This window comes from Topomyia yanbarensis, chromosome 2 (genome assembly GCF_030247195.1).
Source record: "Topomyia yanbarensis strain Yona2022 chromosome 2, ASM3024719v1, whole genome shotgun sequence".
Taxonomy (NCBI): Eukaryota; Metazoa; Arthropoda; class Insecta; order Diptera; family Culicidae; genus Topomyia; species Topomyia yanbarensis.
The window spans coordinates 38,302,355-38,329,552 of NC_080671.1; the positions used below are offsets into that span (position 1 = coordinate 38,302,355).

Below are 27,198 nucleotides of genomic sequence, written 5' to 3' on the forward strand. Positions count from 1 at the left end.
GTATCATTATCTTTTGTCCTGATTTTTCAATATTCTCTTGGTCAAGTCTACCCAGGCTTTCGTCAAGTCTTCCCGCAGTGCGGAGAATTGACCAAAAAAAGATGGATGGGTAATGTCAGAGACATAACAGGCGAGAAGTAGAATACACTTTAGGCTGTTAATGCGAATGCTACAATTTTTACTATCTTCTGACCGCAGTGCACTTTGGAACGCGCGCCGTGGTGAATTTATCTGTACGCGCATTTGACGCCACATAATTTAAAGAGCAAGAGAGCGCGGTTCTCTCGCACCAAACCACTCCATTGACATTACATTTGTCCAGCTCTTGCTTACGGCTTTTTTGTGGTGTGTCATCATTGTATCCTCTGTGTATGCATGAAACTGACACGCCAGTGCATCATTAGAATGAAACGCTAGCAACGCGTGGCGGCAGTCATAAGATGTATTACCTACCATCGAAGAATGCGAGCTTACATGAAACGTAGCAGCTGCTACGCTTACAACGTCAACCGACCCATTATGGCTTCGATAATTACTGCTTTCATAAAATCCATTATTTCCGTTATTTTTGGTAATTGTACATCCTACGGAATTGGATACAAAATTTATGTACAACAATTTCCAATCCGATAGCGCAATAATCTTATTTTTTCGTTCAGTTCAACGGGAGATATTCACGTTTAAAAAATCGGGTTAAATTCCGGCAGAAAATTTTAAAACGGGACCCTTTTACTGAAACGTTAGAGGTATTCTATTACATAAACGTTCGCAGGATAACTTTTATAACTTTTTCAAAAGTTAATTAAAAATTCTGTAAAAAATCAAGAACGCGCACAATACCTTTGCACATCTCAATGAGTTTTGAAGGATTGAAAACTTTTTTAGAGATTTATGCAAGTTTAACTGAAAACCTGGTCAACTCTCCCCATGTTTCCCTAATACAGAAAAACCAAGTGTTGCGACATGACCTTATTGATGATCGCTCCCTTCGTTGTTATTCCTATCATCAACACAGTTAGTACACAATCGCGATGGTGAGGAAAATATGAAACGTGCGAGTGGATAACATACAACGTCCGTGTTGCCAGATTGCCAACAATAATTAGAATAATTGACTTTTATTTTTATAGAAATAAGTTTTATGCCACTAAAATTGCACACAAGAAGAAAAATATCACCCTCTAAAGGCCTTGCTTAAAGCCAATTTCAGCGGGCCGTGATACTGATGATTGTATGTTCGCGTTTGAAAACCAGGTTTGTATTATCGCGAAGGCCACGAGCGTTTGTACGTTCGGAATAGGAAAGATTGGGTCTGTATATGAGAGAATATGGAATTGATTGTGTTAGTGAGTGTTGGTATGAATCTAATTTTAGATATAGTAATGGAAGGAAGCGTTATGCCGAGTATATAAAAAAAAAACCTGTTTTAATCCACCTAGCGGTGCAATTGTGCCTTTCTCAATCATGAACACGAGAATTTTTTAGTTGCTTATATTTATTAAAAGCTTTCAAATGTATACATTACAATTTTATTATACATGACTTGATAACTATATACAAGAAAAGAAATCATTATTCGAGTTCTAAATTTTTGCAAACGAAAAACCAGCCACGGTAATATTGAATTGAAAAAAGGAGCGAAATTGGTTAAGTCCCAAAAAGTCGATTCTTAAAAAAAAATTTTTTTTCGAGATAACATAAAATCTCAACGTTTCAAGCATTTTAAAGATGTTTGGAATCAAAAATACGAATTTGATTTCTGAAATTTCATGAGTTCCGGACCATATAAGCGATCCTCGCGAAATTTTATAGACATCTGTGGGGATAATACAGCTATCATTTGGGACTAAATTGGCGAAAATCGGCCCAACCATTTCCGGGAAACTGATGTGAGTTCGTAAATTTTGAAAGATGGCCGCTTTTCCCGGGCACTTTCGGAACCGTCTATGATGGTCAATGTAGCCAACGAAAGTTTGGTTGGCCGTCGGTGATATAGAACCGCAAATTCAAGTAGTTTGAGAGAGATTTTAGCGAAATTTTTACCTGTTTTGCTTTCATCGGGGTATCGGTTTGAATCACAATTTGCTATGTGATCGCACGCCACAACCCGTAACTCCAGAACCGGAAGTCGGATCGGGATGAAATTTAATAGCCATTTACGGGGGCGCAACACCTTTCACACCACTAAGTTTGGTTGAATCGGTCTAGCCATCTCTGAGAAACCGATGTGACTGTTATTCTGAATTTGGATGCTTCCGCCGGGGCTTCCAGAACCGATGATGGCGGCCAATGTGGCCAAAGAGATTTTGAATGGATGTTAGTGACCTAATACTACAAATTGAAGGAGTTGTGGTCATATTTTGGAAAAAATTTCACCTTTATACATTCATTGCAGAATTTATTAGAATCGACATTTTCTGCGTGTTCGTACTCATCACCCAGTAAATCCGGAACCGGAGGTCGGATCCATTAAAAATTCAATAGCAGCCTATGGGAACGTTGCACCTTTCATGTGAGACTAAGTTTGTCAAAATCGGCTCAGCCATCTCTGAGAAAACATTTGAGTGACATTTTGGTCACATACACACAGACGCACATACACACATACACATACACATACACACATACATACACACACAGACATTTGCCGAACTCGACGAACTGAATCGAATGGTATATGTCACTCGGCCCTCCGGGACTCCGTTAAAAAGTCGGTTTTCAGAGCAATTGCAATATCTTTCTATTGAGAAAGGCAAACATATTCAAGGAGAAAATATTTATTTACCATTAACGACAATTTCATTCTGTTAGAATGTTACCATGCTATGCTGACCGGGAATGGATGATTCACGTGTATCGGTAAATTAATCGTACTTTAATTTAACCAATCCAATCTACCCGAAAGAATCGAACCAAATTCTCGAATCGAAAACCGCAAAAAGTGATCAACGAATCCCAGGAAGGATTACCCACTTTTCTATCATATACGTCAGTTCTGCATTCATTCCCTGACCCAGCTGTTACAAATACACAGACGAACACATACACAGGTAGACATACGACTAGCACATAACAATTGTACACTAGTACTAAAACCTACAATTATTACTACTCTTACACTAATAGGTTTCTACTTTCACATTTCTTTAATTAGTCTGTACACGATGACGAAGCCGACCGATACCGTCATTAAGCTGTGGAACAATGTTTGCAAATACGATCCATAGCAAAAGCTAATACATGTCGTACATACAAAAGCTGGACAAAACCTCAAAAGTAATTAAATATGACTGAAAATATCATTTAAGGGTAATTTTAGCGCGCTTAGCTCGAATTTGATAAAATTAGGAAGCTAGCTTCCAAATTAGACAACCCAGGGTGGCTTCCAAAATTTTTCTTTGATTTCGATAAAATAAATTTAAAAAACTTTCTACACAGATACTTTATATGTGAACAGAAATAATTCCAATACTTTCGGAAGTCCTTGGCATAAGCATAAGCTTAATATGCTTGGAAATAACATCCACATAGTGCAATCTATATTGATCCCTGCATGCTGATCAATACCGACGCCGGTCACAGATCTTCTGGGAAAGGAAGGAATGTTAGTTCGATAAATGTCGCTGCTACAGACCGAGGAATCCTCTGCATCTCCACATGTATCACGGGAAGGGGAGATTTGTTAGTAAGTGTGCCAATAGCGTTATCATGTAACAATTGCTCTAGGCAGCCGGTTGCCGAGAATTTGGGAAATTTATCATTTATTGTATTAACACGATTGATCAAATACGCCACTTGAGCTCCAGATAGCCGACTATGAGAAGCATTGCTTATATTTTAATAATTCGGTAATCGGAATTTTCCGTGGTTTCTGTCGCGTCGATGATAATTTTACCCGGCGTTCGTTTGAATAAAATGCGGAATCTTATACAACAGTGCGATTTACTTTCTTCTTGTGTTAGATACTATTCTTTTAGATATTTGGAAATACTCTAGTATAATGGTTTCGTAGTAAGAGGGAAGTTTATTAAAATTGAACTGAAAAAAAATATGAAAACAGGAATTAAAAACGGAGTTATTCCCGTAGCAACAGTATAACAGAATGCCGATTCTAAGCAAATAACGGAATGTCGATTCTAAGAATGCCAATTCTAAGCAATCACTTCCACGCGCGATATATTTATTGTTATGCTAACTATGCCAAGTAAGTACTACATCAGTATGAAACTGTGAGATAGTTGCCAATACTACAGTTCTGAGTAAGGATATAAAATATAGGATTTATTTTAAAGGAAAATGAAATGAATCTTTAAGGCATGTTTAAGAATCAGGGAAGCTCTGCTCGTTGTTACACATGTCTAACTTATCCTGTCCATTCTTTTTACAAGAGGGAAACATCTCTTGACAGTTCGACCGATGGTGTGTTGGTAATATGCGATCGACGCCACCCCGTTCAACTCATATGCCCATTCCTGAACCAGTTAGGAATTCTGAATGGAGTCAGTATGGATTCCAGCTTAAATGCAACAACCGATTCCGATTCTATCGGTTTCGGAATCGGTTGTTGCATTTGAGCTAGTCTCAATACAGACTCCATTCAGGACTCCGAATCAATTTCCGAATGGTTTGACTGGGTGTGTTTGTTATATAAGGGGGGATGTCAAGTAAATTCTCGAAGTATCTACGATAATTGATGGCCTACAATTGTGAAAAGATTCAAGAATTATTGTTGTTTTTATCGCTTTCACGTAAGTGTGTAAACAGTTTGTATGGGATGGACAAGGTTTTACTATTTCATAGTGGTGCATTTCTGTAGATGAATAGATGCCAAAGCACCTCTACATTTTCGACCTGACAAAATTCTGTCGTGTTTCCAACGGTCCCAACTTTCGGAATTATACGACATGCTCCCTAATTGTGTTTCGCAGTGTCCTATGCAATAATTTTTTTTTCTAGAAGCACGCGCATAACTCGAAGCGGACAAGCCTCTCAGTATGCTGCTACTATGAGTGAGTTTGTTTCATCCACGACCTCATCCAAGTCAAGTTGGAGATTCGATCGTTGGAAGATACGTATGAAACCTAGTCGCCAAGCCCTCATCGTAGAGGTACCAGTTCGTAGATGTGCGATTGCGATATGTGACGATATCTAGCGCGACGTTTAAATGTTCAAAGACGATGTATTTATGATCAGATAACGACGGTTCGAGCTTGTTCGGTAAAGCACAAATATCTCGAGTTGTGAGGTCGGATATGACAGTCGTCAATAGTACTATTCGCATGTATACGTGCACGAGGCATTCCACGTGGATTTGTAATGCCATTTTTGATGAAAGCTACGAAGACGGAGTTAAGTAGCTTTCCAATATAGAAGTTTCCTTTGCGGAAATACTGTTCTTGAACTAAAGCTATAGAAGCTTTTCCTTCCTGCACAAAGCGGGATAGATTGATAGTTGCTGTATGTTCATGCTGAGGATTAATTTGTGCTACTCTAACCATACTCGATCACAGCACTACACATTTCATCATCGGCACTACAACAAGCAGCTAGAAGGCTAGAAGGCATGTTGGCTTATAATCACCTATAGCGAACCCCGAGTATTAGCGACATGACATTTGAATCCCACGATTTGCGAAGAAACGAACGTACACTGTGTCAGATATTTGCGCAACACAGCAAGGGTAAAACCTACGACACTCCATGTGCGACTAGCATATTTTAGTCCTGCCAGCTATTCAGTCCTCGGTACGGGGAAACATCTTGACTTGAGGACTCCTGTTTTAAGTAGGCTCCTACGACATGGGAGCAGGAACCCAGTGGATCAATTCTTGGTTGAGAAATTTCAATCCGCTGGATGCCACACGACCTCTAGGCTGGTTTTGTCCGGAAAAAGATAGTCCAATGTTATCAACCTCCTGGGCCCCAGTCACGCATGGATGTTTAACAGAATTTAACTTACATAGTAAAAAAAAATAAATTTCACGATATCCACAGTTGATTAAGAACTAATCGTCATGTATTAATTTTTGAAATCAGAGATTTCGAATAGATCTAAAGGAATGTGTTTCTTAAGGTTTTTGATAAAATGTTTTCAATTAAAGATCACAAGCGTAAGTGTTCGTGGACGATCGCGAAGGGATCGGGCGTTTGTATAGCGTGTACTAGCGCATATGTGACTTCGCGTATATAAGTTCGATTTTACTATTTCGATTTTGTTGGCTATTTTTGGCAAATTTAAGACTAAGAGAAACGAAAGCAATGAAATTGAAAGACGGATAGGTATTATAGAGCGAATCAGTTATAAACTTAGAACGGAAAGCTAGGACTAGGCAGGATCGAAAGGAAATGTGAGGAATCTTTTGTCTTTTGCTAAGTAGGAGTTGGGCGTTGCACCCAAGTCTACTGCATGGTTCTATCAACGAACATAACTCATCATGTTTTACCGCTGACCCCGGCAAAAAATTCCTCACAAATCCTCGCCCAGAACGACCATGTGATCATTATTTTCTTCTTCTGCTAGCATCACGCCGTGACGTAAGCATTCAATCGACACCAAGCTATCGGTGCCGCACCGATCCTATTGTGATTGAACTACTTATTGATTTTTTTCTCGTTCCGCACACACGCACTGATAGTAATTAGCAGAAATCGAATTTTTAACTATTTTTTGATTAACTAGTTCATACCAATATAAGTTCGGACGGCACAGGTGGTTGAATGGTAAGCGTGACCACCACTCATTCCAGTTGGTCTGGGTTCAATCTCAACCGAGCCCGTTGAGATTTATCTAAGGTGAAAAAATCTTTCTTCGGAAGGGAAGTAAAGCTGTTGGTCCCCGTTCCATGAGTTGATGGATCGATATCTAGTCCAGATAATGGAGTCACTTCTCCGGCGTCAGTAAAGAAGATGTAAAATCCAACTTCTATACTTACTAACAAATATCCCCTCCTTCTCCCGTGATACTTGTGGAGTGCGCAGTGTATATACGGCCTCTAGTAAAAGCAAGTATCGGACTAACATTCCTTCCCTTTCCTTCCGCGATCTACATTCCGGCCTGGCCGGCGCCGGTATTGATCAATAAAACACTTTAGGATTACCAGGAGTTGCACATTGAAAGATGTTTCGCTATTCCCAAGCATAATTATCTGCTGATTCCCTGTGCAACTTCAGGTAGTCCAGATTGATAATGGAGTGATTGGACGAGTTCTCGCTCAAGCTCAACTAGTTCATAGTAACATAAGTTCAATATTGCTGTTTTATATAATTTTGTGTCACAAACATTTCTAAATAAATTCAATTCGATGCTTCTAAAGTAACAATCAATGAAATAAAGCATCCCGGCAGGCAATTAGTGAGGGCAAAAACTAGCTCATTCAAGAGCTCCAAAGTCGCAAAATGCTTAGTAAGGAAGTTTTCGTGACTTAACTTTTTGTCGGTTCCGACAGAATAACTCACTAAGTCACTTTACGCTTCTCCGGACATGCCACGGACTCAGGCGATTCGCATTTAAAAATGCCAAAATATCGTGAATCCTACGGTAGAGGACAAAGGGTGAAGTCGTCGGAAAACTTTCAGCTTGGTCATATGACCCTATTCCACGCTATTCTACACATTCTTCCTTCAACTCCTCGCTCTCCCTTGACTACTATGCCTCTTAACATTGAAAAATATTTCATATCTTACAGTCCTTTGCTAATAAAATGTCGTTAGAATATAATAAAAATTTGTAGCTCTGGAGATGGAAGGTGATAGCTCTAGCGTACATCCAACGACCCGTTACTAGAATACCGTGTACATTTGAGGTTCTCTTCATAAACAATAGCCATTAGTCACATACATCGATTATATCTGTAGCGGATTACTCACATACAACAACTATAACTAGAACGTGTCCAAACATAATTGGTCGGTTTAACGAATGCATATTTCAACCAATGAGTAGAAGACCGGGAATGTAGTATCACCATTGTCACTTCTTCCTATAACTATGCATGCAGTGATATAAAAATTATTGGATGTAGAGTAACGATCTGAAGATGTACAAATTGTCGAATTTATACAATATACTGCGCCATTAAAGTCTTTTACTACTTTCGGTGATGAAATATTTTTATCGGCGGGTGTTAAGACCGTACAGTCCGGATACTCACCCGAATAGAAACAGAACATCAATGGACTTCCCTTCTCATTGCACAATTTTTGCACTATCCTCTAAAAATTGATCCAATCCTAATACGGGGAGGTGCTGATCCTATTTGATATACTTGATCGCAACTCAATAAGCTGCGTTCTGTATATCGTATAAATCCTAGAAACAATCGTTGCATAAACTTAGAGACAAGTTATCGAATGACTTCCCGATCATATGAAAAACCCATAATGTCCCCATGATCATGGTCCAAATTCACCCCCACTGCATGGTGTTTTTATAGTGTTTGGAATGGGTGCGATCCCATGAAAACACCATCACCATGGTCCGGAAGATTCCATTTAAAAACCATATTCTGGTGTATGGTGGTTGAACCCATGAGAATTTGCTCGGGATAATAATCTACAGTCCACCATATCTGAGAACCCGTTAGCACAGTTATACATGCAATCAATCGGTTTTGCAAACTTTTTAATTAACCCCTTCATGCCCATGAGGTTTATAAACAACAACGTTTTTAAACAACTATAAGTTTTAGTTTAGGAAAGATTTGCTCATCGAAACAAGTACGTTTAATAAGTGTGACTATTAGATTACCTTTCAATTAAGCCCAAACAGCCATCAGTATCATTAGTAGAACTGAAAATATTGCGATTGGTCTGTTTGAATTCCGCTGGAGCAGTGTTGCCAGAGACAATGTACGACAACGATGACAAATGAAATGATAAATGTTCGTTATTTTGAGATATTATTGAAAACTGATAAAACCTCCAAACTGATGAACTGTCTTCGACTACGTTTTCCGCGCTATTTGACTATTGTAATTTTTTTTTGAGAATGGTACTGAGTACGAGAAGGAAACTATTAAACAGCTTCTAACACTACGAAGAAAGCACCTATCATTAAGAAGATTGAAGACAAGTTTTTTTCTGTTCCTTCACCCCACCGTTTTTAGGGAAAGATAATTTTGAGACCCTGAAGAAAAGTTAGGTATGAAAGGGTTGATGGTTTTATTTCCAAGATTTTTTTGTATTCCTGGGATCCCAGGGTTTCCCGAAAAATCAATTTATTTTCCGAGTCCCGGGAAACCGAAAATCTCCGGGAAATGGAAGCTCTAGCTTATAAAGATGATTCAAGATATACCACCGTTTTTTGAAATATACCGAAGAGCATGCTAAAGAATCCATTGAACATAGAAAAACCCATCTCTAAAATTGCTAATAGCTTAAGTTACACAATGTTAATATTTTTAGAAGAGTTTATACAGTACTAATAGCAGAACTGTAATGGCCGAATTATTTCAGAAACCTACTTCATACTCGTCGTAGCCGCACTTCCCCTACTCCCGGGCCCACATGTCTACAGCACCCTTTTTATTTCAAGTTGTGCGTTCGGCTTGCAGTGCGATGACACTACATGTGCAGTGAAATTGCCTACGAGAGAGAATTCGCCCGATCTGGCAGCGCCCGCATTAATGCTTTGTGATGACGCACGCACTGCACTTGCAAAAGCCAGCCGCCGCTTGCCACCGCCGAGCATGATGCGAGATAGTCGTTGAACCCTCCCCCGGTGGTGGCGGTGCTCCATCTACCGAGGATATGAAGTAGATATGCAAAATAGGGGCAGCCAACGAAGCCGGTCAATAGTCTATAATTTGATTATCCGGACGGACGTCGTCATCGTCGTCGTCGCGTATGGAAGGAACCCGCTGAAACGCAAATCCCACCACGCTGTACGCTGTCTTTTGGGATACCGGAGCGGAGCCTTTCGATCTCGTAGCTGTCGAGCTGACAGAAACAGTTAAAAGATGGATTCTCTTCACTGTTCCACGCTGCTTTGTACTTGCCTTTTTCGGTAGACATACCATGAATAATCTCATGTGCATGTTCCGCACCAGGGCTCGCCAACGAGACACGAACAGTGATGTTGGGAATTTTTGAAACAGGAACAAAGTCTTCAGTTTAGAAATTGAAAATTTTAGATATTAGTCAGCTTTGAAACAGAGTTCTAGTCGAATTTCTAGATAGCCAAACGAATGAAGCTCAGTTGTTCAGAATCAGTTGAACTGCCAGGTACGCAGAAAGCAAAAAGTATGATGTTGTGCAAAGCAATCTCCTCCATGTTTAGTCGCTGTACGCAAACGATGATGGACGCGCATGCATATCGTCACGGATTTTCGAATACAACATGTAAAACGGCCGAGTATATCTGCCTCTGTGAGCCAGCTCGCACCGGTGGAATCCAGTGTTGAACTCATTCAGTCCTTCTCCTTCTCTATTGCGCCTTTCGGTTTGGCCCCGGTATGTATTATGGCAGAGCAGAACGGTGCAGCAGCGCTCATCCATTTCCATCGTGAAGATTATGAGTCAGCCGCTCAGCGATGCAAAGATTGCATTATACCACGCCGTTTCCTTCCCCGCGCACTCTCGCCCTTGGCTGAAGCAACGCCATAACTATAACCAAACGCAGCGAATCGGCAGTCCAAGTTCTGCCGGTCAGAAAACAACGCACAGTGGGCGTACAGGTTTGTCAAAATAAAAGTAAATTTATATGGTAGTGTGAGTTGCTTTGAGCGTCGAGCATCAAATAACGGCATAAAAGCATAGACCGTAACAAATATAACAAAACTTATTTACACGAATCTACTTTGCAAAATTTCCAAACTGATTTTTTTTTTGCATTAGAACACAAGACCTAACATAAAGTATGGATTTTAAGTGTTTCGGACTCTCCTCGTCAGTAACTAACACCAACTTAATGCTGGTTAGATAAGTCCTGTGCTTACTATCGAGACATCATTCGGTACTAGCCTTTTGCGTTTAGCGTTCATGCATAATGTGTGACTTTTTGGATTCTAGTGTTTAACTAGCGCCAATTTGGTGCTGTTTTGGTATCTATCTAGCATTAAGTTGGTGTTAGTTACTGACGAGGAGAATTCGAAACACTCACAAACGATCTTACTTGCCAATGAGAACTTCTCTTTCTTACAAAATAAATCACGGCGGCAGATTAAATGATGAAATAAGGAAGAATGAGAATATCGCGGACTGGTTATAGGGTAAAGCGCTAATTTCGACTTTATTACGGAGAGGGCGGAGGGTGTGCTACACTATTTTACACTACCTACAATTGATAAAATGCATATAAATTGACATTAACATGTTGCTTTGTTCCTTAGAACCAATACTATAACAAAAATGCCCTGGAAACAGCGAAATGCTCGTGTTTGAACGTAACGAAAACTGGAATTGAATGCCCCAATTATCGCCAATGCGTGACACAAAGATGGCAGACGCTGCTCTAACCAACTGCTTCAAATGAGCAGAGCAGCGATGTACCATAAAAAGTGAAGTCTTCTCGATGCCAAGAGTTCTGCCGCAATATCACAAAGTTGCCGGTTCCCGACCTAGATCCAACCAATCCTGCACTAAGTTGAAAGTCTGGTGGAAATGTTACATGGCATGTTTGGTGTTCCTGGAAGCGTTGGAAACTCCTTGTTTATTTTCATATGTCTAAGAGCCGGTGCTTTTTACTGCGGTTTTATGACAGAGCTTCCTCTTTCTGATATATTTGACAACATATTGTTACAAAGACTGTGCTTGTAATTAGTGCAATACTGCGTGTATGGCGGACGACACAAACAACCAATCATGGAGAAGATACTTATCGAAGAAGACGCAAAGCAGTGTCGCCAAAGGTCACCCGACACTAATTTGAAGGGACATACCATATTGTCCCGTCCGGTGCGATTGTCATTCAAAATCTTTGCTCACTGAAGCAAGGGATCCTTAAAACAGCCAATCCCGTCCTTCAGTAGATCCATGCATGGCAAGTTACAATCGATAACTACACCATCGACCTCAACTTTGTGAGCGGACATGTAAGCGCGTTAGTTCTTAATAAAAGTAACGTAATGAATTTGAGTAATTTTGAAGACATTTGAAATGTTATGAACACATTTTTACATTTTGAAAGCAATTTTTTCGGAAATCCGGCTTATTTGCAGAAGAGTCCTGGCTTAAAATCAACAACCGATTCCGAATCCGGGTCTTCGTTAACGACGAATGAAGTTTTTTTTTTATTAAATGTGAAGCCATTTGAAAAATATATCTGGTACCTCTGGGGTAGAATGATAATAGCAAAGGGCGAAAATAGTCTGATTATCCTAAAATAATATCGGAGAAGAATGCAAAAAAAAGTATATGACATCATCATCATCGTGGTCGAACGAGCCGAGCGTTCCGAATCATGACCGACTGTATTTTAGATCTACAGGATCTCGGGTCACTATTATTCAGTTTCCTTCCTAACTTCAACTGGTCACTCTCCCGACATTCTTGCTACTTGTGCAGCCCACTGTAGACTACCGTGTTTTGGTAGGCTTCCAATGTCAGTAGGTTTTAATACTTGGTATAGCTCGTGGTTCATGCGTCTGTTCCATTCCACCAAGTACTGGATAGTTTGCTTTCTTAAAAGCCCATTCCTTATGGCCGTACAGAGCAACATGGAGTATCAGTGTTTTCTGAAGAATTTTTTTTTGTGCGGATATGTAGGCTACGGGACTATAGTTGACGACGTAAACCATAGAAATTTCATTTTTTCTCATTTCAGAGCTTATAGTCAATTCGATTCTTGCAGCCAACAATTTCAAAGGCACAAATATCTCTTCCACTGCTCTGCGGTCGACGTTAATTTTTTAGATGTCATCGCGCTGCCAGCAGCAAGTGACATCTCGTGATAATAGTTCCGTTACTTTGTACAGCAGATCTTCGTATTGCACCTTCGAGCGCTGCGCTAAACAATATATTTGATTGTGCATCGCCCTGCTTCAATCCTTCAAACGCTACAAACGATTCGGATGCCTTTCCGGCTATTTTGTCGCTTGATTTTGACCCACCCAGCGTTATACGAATCAGTTTTGTAGGAAAACCGAAAGCCAGGTATGTATTTGACAATTCTTCGTAAAGGGAGATGTTCTAATAGACACAACAATTGGGATGATTATGTATAGATGGCGCTAAATCGTATTCAGAGTTGGCAGCACCCTCTCAGATTTTAATAAAACTTTCTGTAAATAAGAACTTTGTCACAAAAAGCCACCTTGCATACTTCCTTTTTCAAAAATGGTCTAGACTGTCTTTTGAAAAGGGTTTAACTTTTTTAACCATTTTTTTCAAATGACAAATCCTACAAAAACAATGTTGTAGGAGTGATTTTCACAAAATTAGTTAAGTTTTTGAATAAAAATTTCCAAACTGCTAGTTGCCTGATACATGCAAAAAGTATCAATAACGAATTTGGTATATATCTATCTATCCATCTTCTATCTTCTATATATATATGTATATAAAAGTCAAAGTTTGTATGTATATGAATTATAGACTCCCAAACGGCTTAACCGATTTCCGTAAAAAATTATACACAGTAGGTATTTGTTGGAGATTATATGCCCGCCAGATGGCGCTTTGGAACAAATTGTGTTTTCCTCCTATTTCGTGGAAAGTCGCAGCAACGCGCGATGGGTATTAACTAGTCTATCTATATAAAAGTCAAAGTTTGTATGTATATGATTTATAGACTCCCAAACGGCTTAACCGATTTCCGTAAAAATTTGCACACAGTGGTTATTTGGTATGGGGCGTGTTTGTGTGCTATTAGTTGGAGATTATCTGCCCGCCAGATGGCGCTTTGGAACAAATTGTGTTTTCCTCTTATTTCGCAGAGTGTCGCAGCAACGCGCGATGGGTATTAGCTGGTTCATAATAAACTTGAATGAGGGCAAAGATGAGCCATTTAACATCATCGATATATGCGATTTTTAACTAAATACCACTTGGCCGTGTACGAATAAGAATCTTGTCTATGTACCCGCCCGTGAAGTGAAGATAGATGGTGTAGTCTCCAACAGGAGCCTTAATTGCGAAATATGGGGTTCGCTTCATCAAGAATCCTTTGTTTCAGCTACTGACAATTCTGGTTCGCAAGCAATTGCGTTCAGGAAAAAATCAATGAGTGTTTGAAAACAACTTATTTTTGGGCGGGGCTAGTCTACCTGTTCGCCTTTTTGTACCCAAATGAACTTCCGTTGTTGCAAACAATTGGGTCTATAGCGACTTATTGTAAAAACAAGGCACGCTGTAGAAAATGCATATAAATTATGTGGGGACAAAATGAAACATTATTTTAAGGAACGCTCCGATAATGCGAAAGAACGCTACGCCACCGACAACAACTAATTTCTATGTTTTCCTGTACACTAAAGAGCTAGAGTTTGACCATACCATTGTGGGAATATCTTTTAATGTGCCTATAAATTTCCGAAAGAGGAAAATCAGTTTTCTCTCTTAGGCTCTTTGCGAGCAAGCTGAGGGAAGCCTGAGAGTTTCCCTTGAAGGGTGCTGTTACAAAACCGAAGTAAGTGGTTCCTTATATTTTAGCCCCTACATTTTCCCCCTGGTTTTACACTATGCAATTGCACTACGATTAAAGGTCAGACGAAACGAGTACCCGACGTGAACAATCTCCTACATCGTGGTGGACAGAGATTGCTTAGAATTATACGCGAAAAGGACTTTGAACGTCGGATCGCCCGAATTTTTCCCAATATACGCAACGCTACAAATTCAAATAAAAAACTTGATGAAAGTTGAAAAACACGATTATTGGCACCGGTCCGTCGACGGATTAACGGACAGATCATCAGGGAAACAATGTTTCGTCTGGTGGCTAGGGCCTACGTTGTGTATTCGATTCATCCTATGATTAGAATACACAACGTTCGTCATATGATGACAGCTATGCATTGCTTTTTATGCTCATTATATGACAGTAGTGGTGAGTGCAATCATGAAAGAGACTGTGCTGCCAACATTCTCCCCACAAAATTGATGATTTATATTTACTTATCAACGACCATGCCCACATCGTTACAGTTACAGGAGGCTCTCCGTTTGATGGAACATGGAAAGCACTTTTGTATTTTGTGGGTAAACATGGGAGTTTTTGAGTACAAATGAAGATTTCGACTGTTACGGTGTATATAAGATTTATTTTAACGGCTTTGTCAGTCTTTTGATAAATAATGGAACGAATTTTAATATTTGTCCGACGTTTCGATGCTTTTTGACATCATCTTCAGGGGAAAAATATAGTTCGTCCTTTGTCTAAATGCTTTGATAAGCTGAATGTCTGAGATGTACGAACAACAAACAATATCTCAGACATTCAGCTTATCAAAGCATTTAGACAAAGGACGAACTATATTTTCCCCTGAAGATGATGCCAAAAGCATCGAAACGTCGGACAAATATTAAAATTCGTTCCATTATTTATCAAAAGACTGACAAAGTTTTTGAGTACTTTATCTGAAAAATCATAGCAGATCGCCTTAGTTTGAATTTTTTCGCAGTGCTCCATTCCGGGTAATGAGAAGGCGGACACTTGGATTAGAATGATAATGAGTAGGTGGACATTTTGGCATCAGAAGTTTTTAAATATTTCTTCTCAGAGGAAAATTGGCAAATTTCGTGGAGCGATGGAAGTTTAGGAATTTCAAAGGTATCAACAAACCTTGGTCCAAGAGAATGGATGAGGGTCATGACTTCATTCGGGTGATATCTCGGGTCATGTACAACCATTACGCGCAGAAGGCCCATCCCCGGCGTATTGAGGTCGTGGAGAACGGTCTCTGCGATATTAAATATGTTGTCTGGTCGTGCGCTAAGTATTCTAGTACCAGATCTCCGTTAGACGAATCCCTTCGGCCTCGTTTCAATCCAATCCGAGATGCTATACCAAATTCGTTACTGATACTTTTTGCATGTATCAGGCAACTAGCAGTTGGGAAATTAGATTCTGAAATGATTATGATTTTCATTGGTTGTTTTCGATAAAAATACACTCAAAAAAAATTCAGTTTGAACAAGGATTTTTTTTTCAAAAAATCTTTCTTTCAATAAAAGTGCTCAACTGGAATTTTTGACGGTAGGTAGGGAGCATAATTACCTATCTTGGAACAAAATTTCAACTAAATCAAAGATGGTTTTTTTGTAAATAGACTATAAATTTTCAAAATCATTTTTTTCAGTCGATGTAGAATTTTTTCAATATTTTTATTGAAAAATTTGGCTAATTCTGTGAAAATCACTCCTACAGATTTTTTTGTAGGATTGGTCATTATAACCACTTGAAAAAAAAAAAATGGTAAAAAAGTTTGACCCTTTTCAAAAGACAGTATAGTTCATTTAAAAAAAAAAACAAAGTATGCAAAGTGGTTTTTTATGACAAAGTTCTCATGTGCAGACAGTTTCATTAAAATCGGAGAGGGCGCTGCCAACATTTGTTCGAGTTGTCGCTAAACTCGTCTATATTGGTTCTTGACGAACCCCACACTTGGTTGAAGGTAAATTACACTACCTTGGTCATTCAGCTCGAAATCAATTATCTGTTCATGATATCGAAATTTAGTAGAGCAAAATACCACAAATTTAATTCGAATTTGATCCACTTCTTATTTTGGCCAATTCCATTCAGAACACATTCTGCCGCACCAAACATGACTGCTTTCGGTCAGACCATAAAGCATATAAAGCGAACATCATCGCGAAACCTTGACTGGTTTGCGGTAGGCCGGGGTACTCTCATTCCGCGTGTATACGGTTATGGTGTATGTACGACGACAGCTAATTAAAAAAAAGATTTCGCCTTTTTATCGTACCACTTACGACATTGAAATCATTACGAAAAAATCATCTAGATGCAATTAATTCGCCGGTTTTTTTTTCAATTGTTGTTGCGATCCACCCGTTATGCGCTACTCTCACGCCAATCCATCTCTGCACATCTTCCAATGGAATTCAAGGTTTACGACACCGGCTCCGATAAAACCGCCGACAACTGTGTACAATAGCAGCAGTCATCATCGTAATCATCATCATCTGCCAAGGACGTTTTGTTTCGGTTTGCGCAAAAAAAATGTTTCTATTTTACGCTTCGCTGACCATCGACCGACCACCGGCAGCAGCGGCAATGGCCTGCTTGACGAGATTTCCGATGTGACTTCGGAAATCGGAATGTAAACCACGGCGACTGAGTATGCCGTGGCCACCCTTGGCGGCACGGCGGAAGAAGCGCGCACGGTTCCAATTAAAAGTGATGCTTCAACGAATTTGAGTCACTGTCAAGGATACAAAACGTGTGTGCCGCGTTCGGTGGCCGCGATGAGATGCGAAATAAAATTATTTGTTAACAAACATGGCAATACATGTTGTTCCCCCTCGGATTTATCAGGAAATTGATTTTCGGCTTTCCTGCGTCGGGCGGAACTCTGAAAATTGATTAGCTGTCTTCAGTTTGACACATCACATGAAATGTGGACAGAGATAGAGCAGTTTTTGCGAGGGTTTGAAGGTTACTATTGGGGTTTTCGATTGATTGACACCGGTGTAGTGGAGTGCACTGAAACTGCACCGTTTTTGCACTTTCTAGCAGAAGTGCAGAAAACTGGGTATGTTCCATTGACACTTCTGCTAGAAAGTGCAAAACCAGTGCACTCCACTACACCGGTGTCAATCAATCGAAAATCCCATATGAGTGATGTTGGTTTTAAAAAAATGTGTTCGGTGGATGAGGGAAATACCCCAACGTGCCCGGCTAGCTCAGTCGGTAGAGCATGAGACTCTTAATCTCAGGGTCGTGGGTTCGAGCCCCACGTTGGGCGATGTACTTTTTTGTTAACTAGTTTGCGCTGATATTAGGATTATGGACGTTCAATTATCAAATGTCACTAGTTTTCCAATATAGGGTAGATGAGCCTTTATTCTTCTCATTAGTCAAGATGTCACACTACTTCGTTAACAACTCTGCTAACAGTGATTGAATAATGCTTAAATAGGTATCAACATCTTGGCTTCGTCCCTAAGAACTACAATAAAAATTTTGCCGGAAGAATGTAAAATCTAGACCAACATGAGAAAAGGGCAGAGGTCCAAATGAGAGTCTCTCATTGTTTATTCTCTCTTCCGTCAATAACTCGGCCGCTCCTACGTTTGCTACTTAACTCTTAGCATAATATGTTAGACGACATCAGAGTCTTTCAATATTTATTGCAACAATGTTGGAAAGTATTATGTTGACGCCATAATAATAGAAAGAGAAAGTAAACACAGAGAGACTCTCATTTGGACTTCCGCCCATTTCACATGTTGGTGTAGAAATACTCGCTTTTAAGCGACGCGAAAAGTTGACTCCAACACGCCCTTTCACCCTACCATTTGAGCTAATGAGTTGAATAGAGATAGCAGACACTACTCTAACTAATATGTTCAAATAGATGGGATAAATTAACCCTATATGAATTCATCGATAGTCTCGTACCGTACCCAATTCATTTCCACCTCGGATTCAACAGCAATCGGGCTGCCTCGTTATCTACCAGCTATCATGTACTCTGTCTTGTCAGGGATTATAGTTGGCCTGATTCTTCAAAACTCCCGCTTACATGCTACATATGCCTCTTCCACTGGTCTGCGATCGACAGATATCACTGAAAACAAAGTGATTAAATCCCTGCTTATCTCAAATTAAACGGAAACCACTATTTTCTTATTGCAAAATTTCATTTATTTATTTCATTCAGGAAGATTTTTATTTAATGAATATTTATATGGGACAATTATAAAATTAAAGATTGCGACACTTCTTGTGCAAACTTGTATGATGGTTCACGAAAATCAAAGAGATTTTCGACTGCGGAGAAAGTTATATTGCATGCTGTTACCGGTTCGTTGAGTCCAAACGTCATTCGAAATCATGATTGGAGTAAGCCAGTAGATCGTAGGGACCGGACCGTTGCGAGGCGCGAAAGTCAAGCAGGTACATTATCGCCGAGTAATCTATTCCATTGTTCAATAATTTTGCTACAAATACTGCGCGTTGGGTTTTCCTACGTAGTTCCAGTGAGTCAAGACCAATCAGACGACAACGATACGGCTACGGTGGTAATTCCACGGGATTCCGCCAGGGAAGGTCAATGCGAGTCGTACAAAGTCCATATCAGGCATGCATGTTCGAGTGATGGGTTTACCAGCGACCAATATAACGCCTTCAAACAGTGAGCAACCCTAAAGTCCCGACCGAATTGGAAATATAGCCGATCTATCGGATTGTTTTTTTTTTCGAATAAAGCCGACTGATGCGGATTGAACGTTAGTTTAGCATCCAACAAGTCGCCGAGGTTGCTAACGTGAAGCACTTGCAGATGGGCGTAGTCATCGATATAGCAAACTAAAAGGAACAGCATCAAATCATCTGCGTCAACCAGTTAGCATTCAACACCAAGTAGTAGGGCAGCATTATTGAAGAACAGCACAGGCAGTGGAGGTCCCATGTTGCTGCCCTGTGAGACTTCAGATTTGTTCGCAAAAACTTAGCTGCGCACATAGAACTCCCACGTAAGTAAAAATTTTGCCAATGAAGATACGTCCGTGATATTATACTTAAGAATAGCCTTAAGGTCATCGACTCGGTCAGATCGGATGTACACTGCATTGTACCTTTTCGTCCATCCGCGAAATGCAGATTAATGTACAATCGGCTAGAATTGTGTTTACAGATCGTACATGTTGATCGGTAGCTTCTTGTGAGAGAATGTACGACAGTGCTCACAACTATTTCAAATAACTTGGATGCGGCAGATAAATTAGTTATGCTCCGGTATGTTCTTACGTTTCAAATATTAGAAACATTTTAGAGTGTTTCAAAATCACTAGAAACATCCCATGCTCCCAATCCAGGCCGTAGACTGCTCGATCGAATTGGTCTGTTCATAGTTCCGTCTCGGACAGAGGTAGAAAGCGAACTGTTGCGATTCATTAAATTTGTTTTGATTACTAAATTAGTTGATTTATGGACTCTTGGATTGTTGGATTCCATATATGAGATCCTGGCTCGTTTAATGAGATTTTAGTGACCTATTATGCTTTTTCTAAATAAAGTTGAACAACTAATCTACCAAACTTTTTTTTATTAAACGTGGGTGCAAAACAGTCCCAAGACATACTTATCATTAACTCGAGTCAGTTCTATAATCGAATAATATAAACAACAAATAGCATTCGCTTCTATGTAATACTTATTTCCAGTCTACCTTCTCATCTTGCACAGGGCAAAGGAGAGAAGGGCTCCGCTCTGGCTATCAATCGAGTAGGCAATGGATTCTAACTATCACTTTGTTGCTTATCAACTGCACAAACAGTTGCTGCGTAAGGAAATTAGTGTACCATGAAAAATTAACTACGATAAAATATAGTTTCGATCGACTTTAAACAAACTCGTGTTAAACATATAGTCTGTTATGTACCAAATTGGGATTTATATTATTCATAAAACGGTTTTTTTGAGAGAAGATAGGGTATTTTGCAAATCTGAGATACTTTAGGTTTATTTATTGGTATTCAAGGATTTTTTTTAATTTATGCTCACTTTTGCCATTAATTTTCATTTGAATCTGAATAGTCTGATGTATCGTGAACGCTTAAGTCATTGTCTGAACACCCTTTCCATATTGCTTAGCAATTTTTTTAGTTGATTGAGAGATATGTTAGCTTTCTAACATACTTCTTCTTTCTTCCGCGATGAACCGATTACGTTTCTTACTGTGAGAGCACCTAAACATGCTAAAAAATCTTTCTGCTGTTACTGATGTAGTTGGTGTCGAAAGAATTCAGATTGCAATTTAAGTGAGTTCTACTTTATTTCTGCTTGTTTCGCGTTTTACAGGTTGTTCTACTTTTGACCGAATATATATGGGTTGAGTAACTAGCAGAATAAAAATCATATCGATATTTGTTCAATGTCCCAAACATTGCTGACTTATAATAAACAAACTTGTCAAAGCTACATTTTTCTATATGATGCCATAGATTTAACAAAGCGAAAAAAAACATGTTTTGGCTGGATGGACATGATTTGTAAAAAAAAGCCCGGTGAAGCTCAAAAATAAAAACCCGGGAAGATGGATTTTTTTCCTAATGGTACTTCCCTGCCTACAGTGCACAGTTACTACAGGTGAAATCCTTTCGAGGATGACCAATATACAGCTACATCATGTGCGTAAGTGCGTATTGTCGAATATGACATCGGTAAAACCAAGATTTTGAAACGCAAAAATTCAACTTAATTGAAGTTAGGAGTTGCCCTTTATGCACAAATTAGTTTAATCCATCTTTTCATTTCAGAGAATAAATATTGATTAGTGCCAGAAGTTTGGTTCCCTAGCTGAAACAAACAAGAGTAGGTTATCGCTTTCTCATAAGCGAATCAGCGCCTCTGTCTTTGCCTCCCGGAACTAGCAAGTTGCTTTAGGCGTTTACATGTGCTGTGCAACTGTTTGTATTAAGTGCCTGAATAATTTGTGCACTAGTTCAGATACATCGTCTAACTTGGCCCCAAGTTGATGTTAGTTACTGACAAGATGAATTCTAAACAGACAAAAAAAATCCAACTCGATTTAAAAACCAAGATCTTCGCATATATGAATGTTTAACCGAAGAGTGCTTACACGATCCAGCACCGTACACTAGACCAGACAATATGTAAAAATGATTTCGAAATAAGGTGCAGTATTAAAAAGAATACTTGGATATCTCTGGTTCGTGTGGTGATAACGCGACTGACACAAACGATTTCTTACTATCTGATTTCAGAAGAACAAGAAACAAGTTGCAGTGAACAACACTGATCATATTGAAGTGCTTAGAAAAATGACCTCAATACGCAGCAGCAAACTACGTCTACAAGATTATTAGTTATATTTTAGTTGATTTTTTATCGTTACATATTATGAAAGCATAGAAGACCCACGGTTCAGTTTAGCTAACGCATTGAACCGTGTCATATAACCAGTTATAAAAAAGTTCATTGTATGCAGAATAAAATAAATCTTACTCGCATTACTGCCGTGGTGTCGAATTGTGTAATTCTCGGAAGTAAAAAGATATTTAATACCATAGCACTTGATTGTAAGTATTGACGTGTCCGACCGTCTTTTCGTGAAATAATTTGAAATAAAGTTTAAGTCGACAAATATCACCTGAACAAAAAATATGCTGCAAAAATCATGTGATCACGATCACACGAAGAGGAGGAGGAATCCGTTGGATTGGAGACTTGAAGGTGTTCTCCAACGGTGTTCGTGGGAATCATGCCAAAGTCCACATGACGCGTTCAAGACTAGTTCCTTGCGTGCTAAATCCGCAAGCATACGGTACATTGCACAGTGATTATAATCTTAAAAAGGCGGCCAAAGTTACTGGTATTCGATGGTCTATTCGTTCTTAGGCGTCTTCAGCAAAGTTTTATGGAATTTAATAGCGCATCTAAATCTGCTGACAACATAATTTTTCTTATTATCTTTCATTTTTTCAACAATAAAATATGTTTTGCAACCTCATAAAACGATTAATTTTGAGTAACTTTGAAGATATTACTATTCATCTAAGTATTTGAACGAGGTATATTCATATATTGATAGAGACAAAATTATTTTTCCTCCATTAAATTTCTATCACTTAGGTTTGTTCTAGAAGACTTCAGTCGCTAGCAGACTACATAACATTCCTGACGGCACTTAATTGTTTTGAGGCCAATTTTGGCAAGTAACTTACGCACAGTGCACAGTGGTCCAGAATGTAAATTTAGCAGGTATTTAAACTTTTTAGTAAAATAAAATGACTTAGCCTTACAATATGTATCGCAAAGTTGTTGTACTTTGCAAGGCCTTTCTTTTTGTTTAAACAGATGGTAGGCTGGTTTTAATTTTAGCAATATTTAAAATTGAACTTTTTAACGATTCGAGATAGAGCTTTACTGTCTTCGATGAAATTGAAGAGCAACACATTTTAGACAAATTTGCTGAAGACATGCAAGCACTAGCTTTTATATTTTCCACTACACGAGAACTCCAAATGTAAGCTCTAGGGTGTTTCTTTAAAAACGTTTTTATTTCTAAAACTTTTGTAGTTTTTATTTTACGCTAAAGTACCCTTTGGATAACTTGAAGATTATTTTAGAGCGCACAGTTTCCTTTAAAACACCAACTAATAAACTCTTTTCGTTTCAAAGTTATGAGAACTTTTATATAAAAACTTGTTTAAATCCACCTAGTGGTGCAATTGTGCCTTTCTCATTTGTCCAGACTACGATTCCATGGCTGGTTATGTTCAATACAATGATGAAAAGGGAAAGATATTGAGATACTATGTGTCGACACTGAAACATCGCTTGAAACCAGCGGCGGATCAAGGAGGATGATCCGGGGGGTCCGAACCCAGCCGAAAATTTTCAACTTGTTAAGAAATTTTAAAAAGGTTTTAATTTTAAAGTAGCAACCTCTCATTGCATACTCCTACCCAAGCCTTTATAGGTAAAAAATAGGGGGGTTAGGTTGACCATTTTTAGAGAGATTGCATAACCTTTCTATATGAGAAAGGCAAAAATATGCCAAAAAAGTCAATTTTTGTCAAAAAATTTTATTTTGATATTTCATCAAATCTCAACGTTTCATGCATTGTAAAGTCATTTGACATCAAAAATGCAAATTCGATTTTGAAATTTTTCCTTGCTCTCTCCTTTGAAATTTTTTCATTTCAGTTTATTTGGGAATTTGCTGTGTGGCCGCACTCTTCAACCCGTAACTCTGGAACCGGAAGTCCAATCAATAAAAGAAATCAAAAGCAGCCGATGGGAAGGTTGTACCTTTCATTTGACACTAAGTTTGTGCAAATCGGTCCAGCCATCTTTGAGAAACAGAGGTGACATTTTTTCTCCACATACACACATACGCACACACACATACATACATACACAGACAATTTTCGATCTAGACGAACTGAGTCGAATGGTATATGACACTCGGCCCTCTGGGCCGGGATTCAGAATATATTGGCTCAAATGGCACGTTCCCCGTACATAGTCGGGGATTTGTGCCGGGATTACGTTGACGATTTTCAGAGTGATTGCATAACCTTTCTATATGAGAAAAGCAAAAAGAAAAACAAATATATTTCCCAAGCAACATATGTAACAAGTCTAAGAAAACTTTTTTACCTATTCAGTTGTAGAAAAGTATGAAAGCATTTTTCAGACCTCGGTTTGTTGCTAATAGGTGAAGCCTGTTGTGTTTGATAACTGCTAGTTGAAAGTAACTCAATACTATAGTGTAGAGCAGCTGTCAGTGTTTGTTTGCAATAAGTATTATATTAAAGAACAAAATACTTGCAAACTTTTGAAATACTTGCCGACATTTTAACAAAACAAATTTGCAACAACGAGAAGGTGTCAACGATGCATCTGTATTTGTTGTTTTTCTTCTGTCAACGAATCAGCCAAAACGAGAAGGCGGCCATGATGCTTTCATTTTGCTTCATTCATTTTCGCGCCATATTCGAATTGCATATTGGTAGGCGCAATCGAAAACTGCGTCATTTGCATGGAATGCTCTATCTAATAGTTATATTTTCATCCATTTCTGATTTTCTTTGAGGGCGCATTGAAAATATAAAGGCAAAATTGAAAAGTTCACAGTAAATCTAGACGCGCCGGTGAAATTTATGTATGGAGGAAAACAATGTTTGTTTCCAAAAGTTTAATATTATCTTTCGAAAAATAACATCGTATTATTCCAACACTGAAAATATGAACTCTATTTGAGAGGCTGAGAGTAAGAGTGGGTTAAAATTTTGTTCAGAGCAAAAGTGGGTTAAAATATTCTGTTAGATCAGAAATGGTATAGTCATCACACCTCAGGCAAAAGTGGATCAAATATTAATTCGCGCAAAAATGGTTCGACAAAATTTTCAGGGCAAGACTGGTATAGAATATTAACCCATTTTTGCGCTAAGAAAAGAATCAGAATTTTCTTATTCGGATTTGTGGGAAATGAAATTTTATTAAATTTTTCGATGCCTTAGAAATCGTGTAATATAGGATCCGTATAGGTCAATAGGCATCGGAAATTGACGATTGCCGCCATTTTGAAATCCAACATGGCGACTTCCGGTTCCCACAAAGTAGTGAGAACCACCATCAATATGGGTGTCATTTGAAAGGGGATGGTGAGCAGACACCGAAAATTGACCACCACCGCCATTTTGAAATCCAAGATGGCGACTTCCGGTTACCATAAAATAGTGAGAACCACCATCAATATGGGTGTCATTTGAAAGAGGATGATCAACAGACACCGAAAATTGACCATTTCCGCCATTTTGAAATCCAAGATGGCGACTTCCGGTTACCACAAAATAGTGAGAACCACCATCAATATGGGTGTCATTTAAAAGGAGATGGTGAGCAGACACCGAAAATTGACCACCACCGCCATTTTGAAATCCAAGATGGCGACTTCCGGTTACCATAAAATAGTGAGAACCACCATCAATATGGGTGTCATTTGAAAGAGGATGATCAACAGACACCGAAAATTGACCATTACCGCCATTTTGAATTCCAAGATGGCGACTTCCGGTTACCACAAAATAGTGAGAACACCATCAATATGGGTGTCATTTGAAAGGGAATGGTGAGCAGACATCGAAAATTGACTTTCACCGCCATTTTGAAATCCAAGATGGTGACTTCCGGTTACCACAAAATAGTGAGAACCACCATCAATATGGATGTCATTTGAAAGGGAATGGTGAGCAGACATCGAAAATTGACTTTCACCGCCATTTTGAAATCCAAGATAGCGACTTCCGGTTACCACAAAATAGTGAGAACCACCATCAATATGGGTGTCATTTGAAAGGGAATGGTGAGCAGACATCGAAAATTGACCACCACCGCCATTTTGAAATCCAAGATAGCGACTTCCGGTTACCACAAAATAGTGAGAACCACCATCAATATGGGTGTCATTTGAAAGGAACAGACATCGAAAATTGACTTTCACCGCCATTTTGAAATCCAAGATGGCGACTTCCGGTTACCACAAAATAGTGAGAACCACCATCAATATGGGTGTCATTTGAAAGAGGATGGTGAGCAGACATCGAAAATTGACCTTCACCGCCATTTTGAAATCCAAGATGGCGACTTCCGGTTACCACAAAATAGTGAGAACCACCATCAATATGGGTGTCATTTGAAAGGGAATGGTGAGCAGACATCGAAAATTGACTTTCACCGCCATTTTGAAATCCAAGATGGCGACTTCCGGTTACCATAAAATAGTGAGAACCACCATCAATATGGGTGTCATTTGAAAGAGATGATCAACAGACACCGAAAATTGACCATTTCCGCCATTTTGAAATCCAAGATGGCGACTTCCGGTTACCACAAAATAGTGAGAACCACCATCAATATGGGTGTCATTTGAAAGGGGATGGTGAGCAGACACCGAAAATTGATCACCACCGCCATTTTGAAATCCAAGATGGCGACTTCCGGTTACCACAAAATAGTGAGAACCACCATCAATATGGGTGTCATTTAAAAGGGAATGGTGAGCAGACATCAAAAATTGACTTTCACCGCCATTTTGAAATCCAAGATGGCGACTTCCGGTTACCATAAAATAGTGAGAACCACCATCAATATGGGTGTCATTTGAAAGAGGATGATCAACAGACACCGAAAATTGACCATTTCCGCCATTTTGAAATCCAAGATGGCGACTTCCGGTTACCACAAAATAGTGAGAACCACCATCAATATGGGTGTCATTTGAAAGGGGATGGTGAGCAGACACCGAAAATTGACCACCACCGCCATTTTGAAATCTAAGATGGCGACTTCCGGTTACCACAAAAAAGTGAGAACCACCATCAATATGGGTGTCATTTGAAAGGGAATGGTGAGCAGACATCGAAAATTGACTTTCACCGCCATTTTGAAATCCAAGATAGCGACTTCCGGTTACCACAAAATAGTGAGAACCACCATCAATATGGGTGTCATTTGAAAGGGAATGGTGAGCAGACACCGAAAATTGACTTTCACCGCCATTTTGAAATCCAAGATGGCGACATCCGGTTACCACAAAATAG

The 27,198-nt window shown here is 39.2% G+C and overlaps 1 protein-coding gene and 1 non-coding gene across 4 annotated transcripts in view; one reads left to right on the top strand and one right to left on the bottom strand.

Annotated features, from left to right (window-relative positions):
• Nucleotides 1–27,198, bottom strand: part of LOC131683067 (disintegrin and metalloproteinase domain-containing protein 10-like) — a 229,601-nt gene that overhangs the window by 168,293 nt on the left and 34,110 nt on the right. The gene's annotated exons all lie outside the window — the stretch shown is intronic.
• On the top strand, nucleotides 17,795–17,867 carry Trnak-cuu (transfer RNA lysine (anticodon CUU)). The gene has a single exon. It is a non-coding gene; the product is annotated as a tRNA-Lys (tRNA).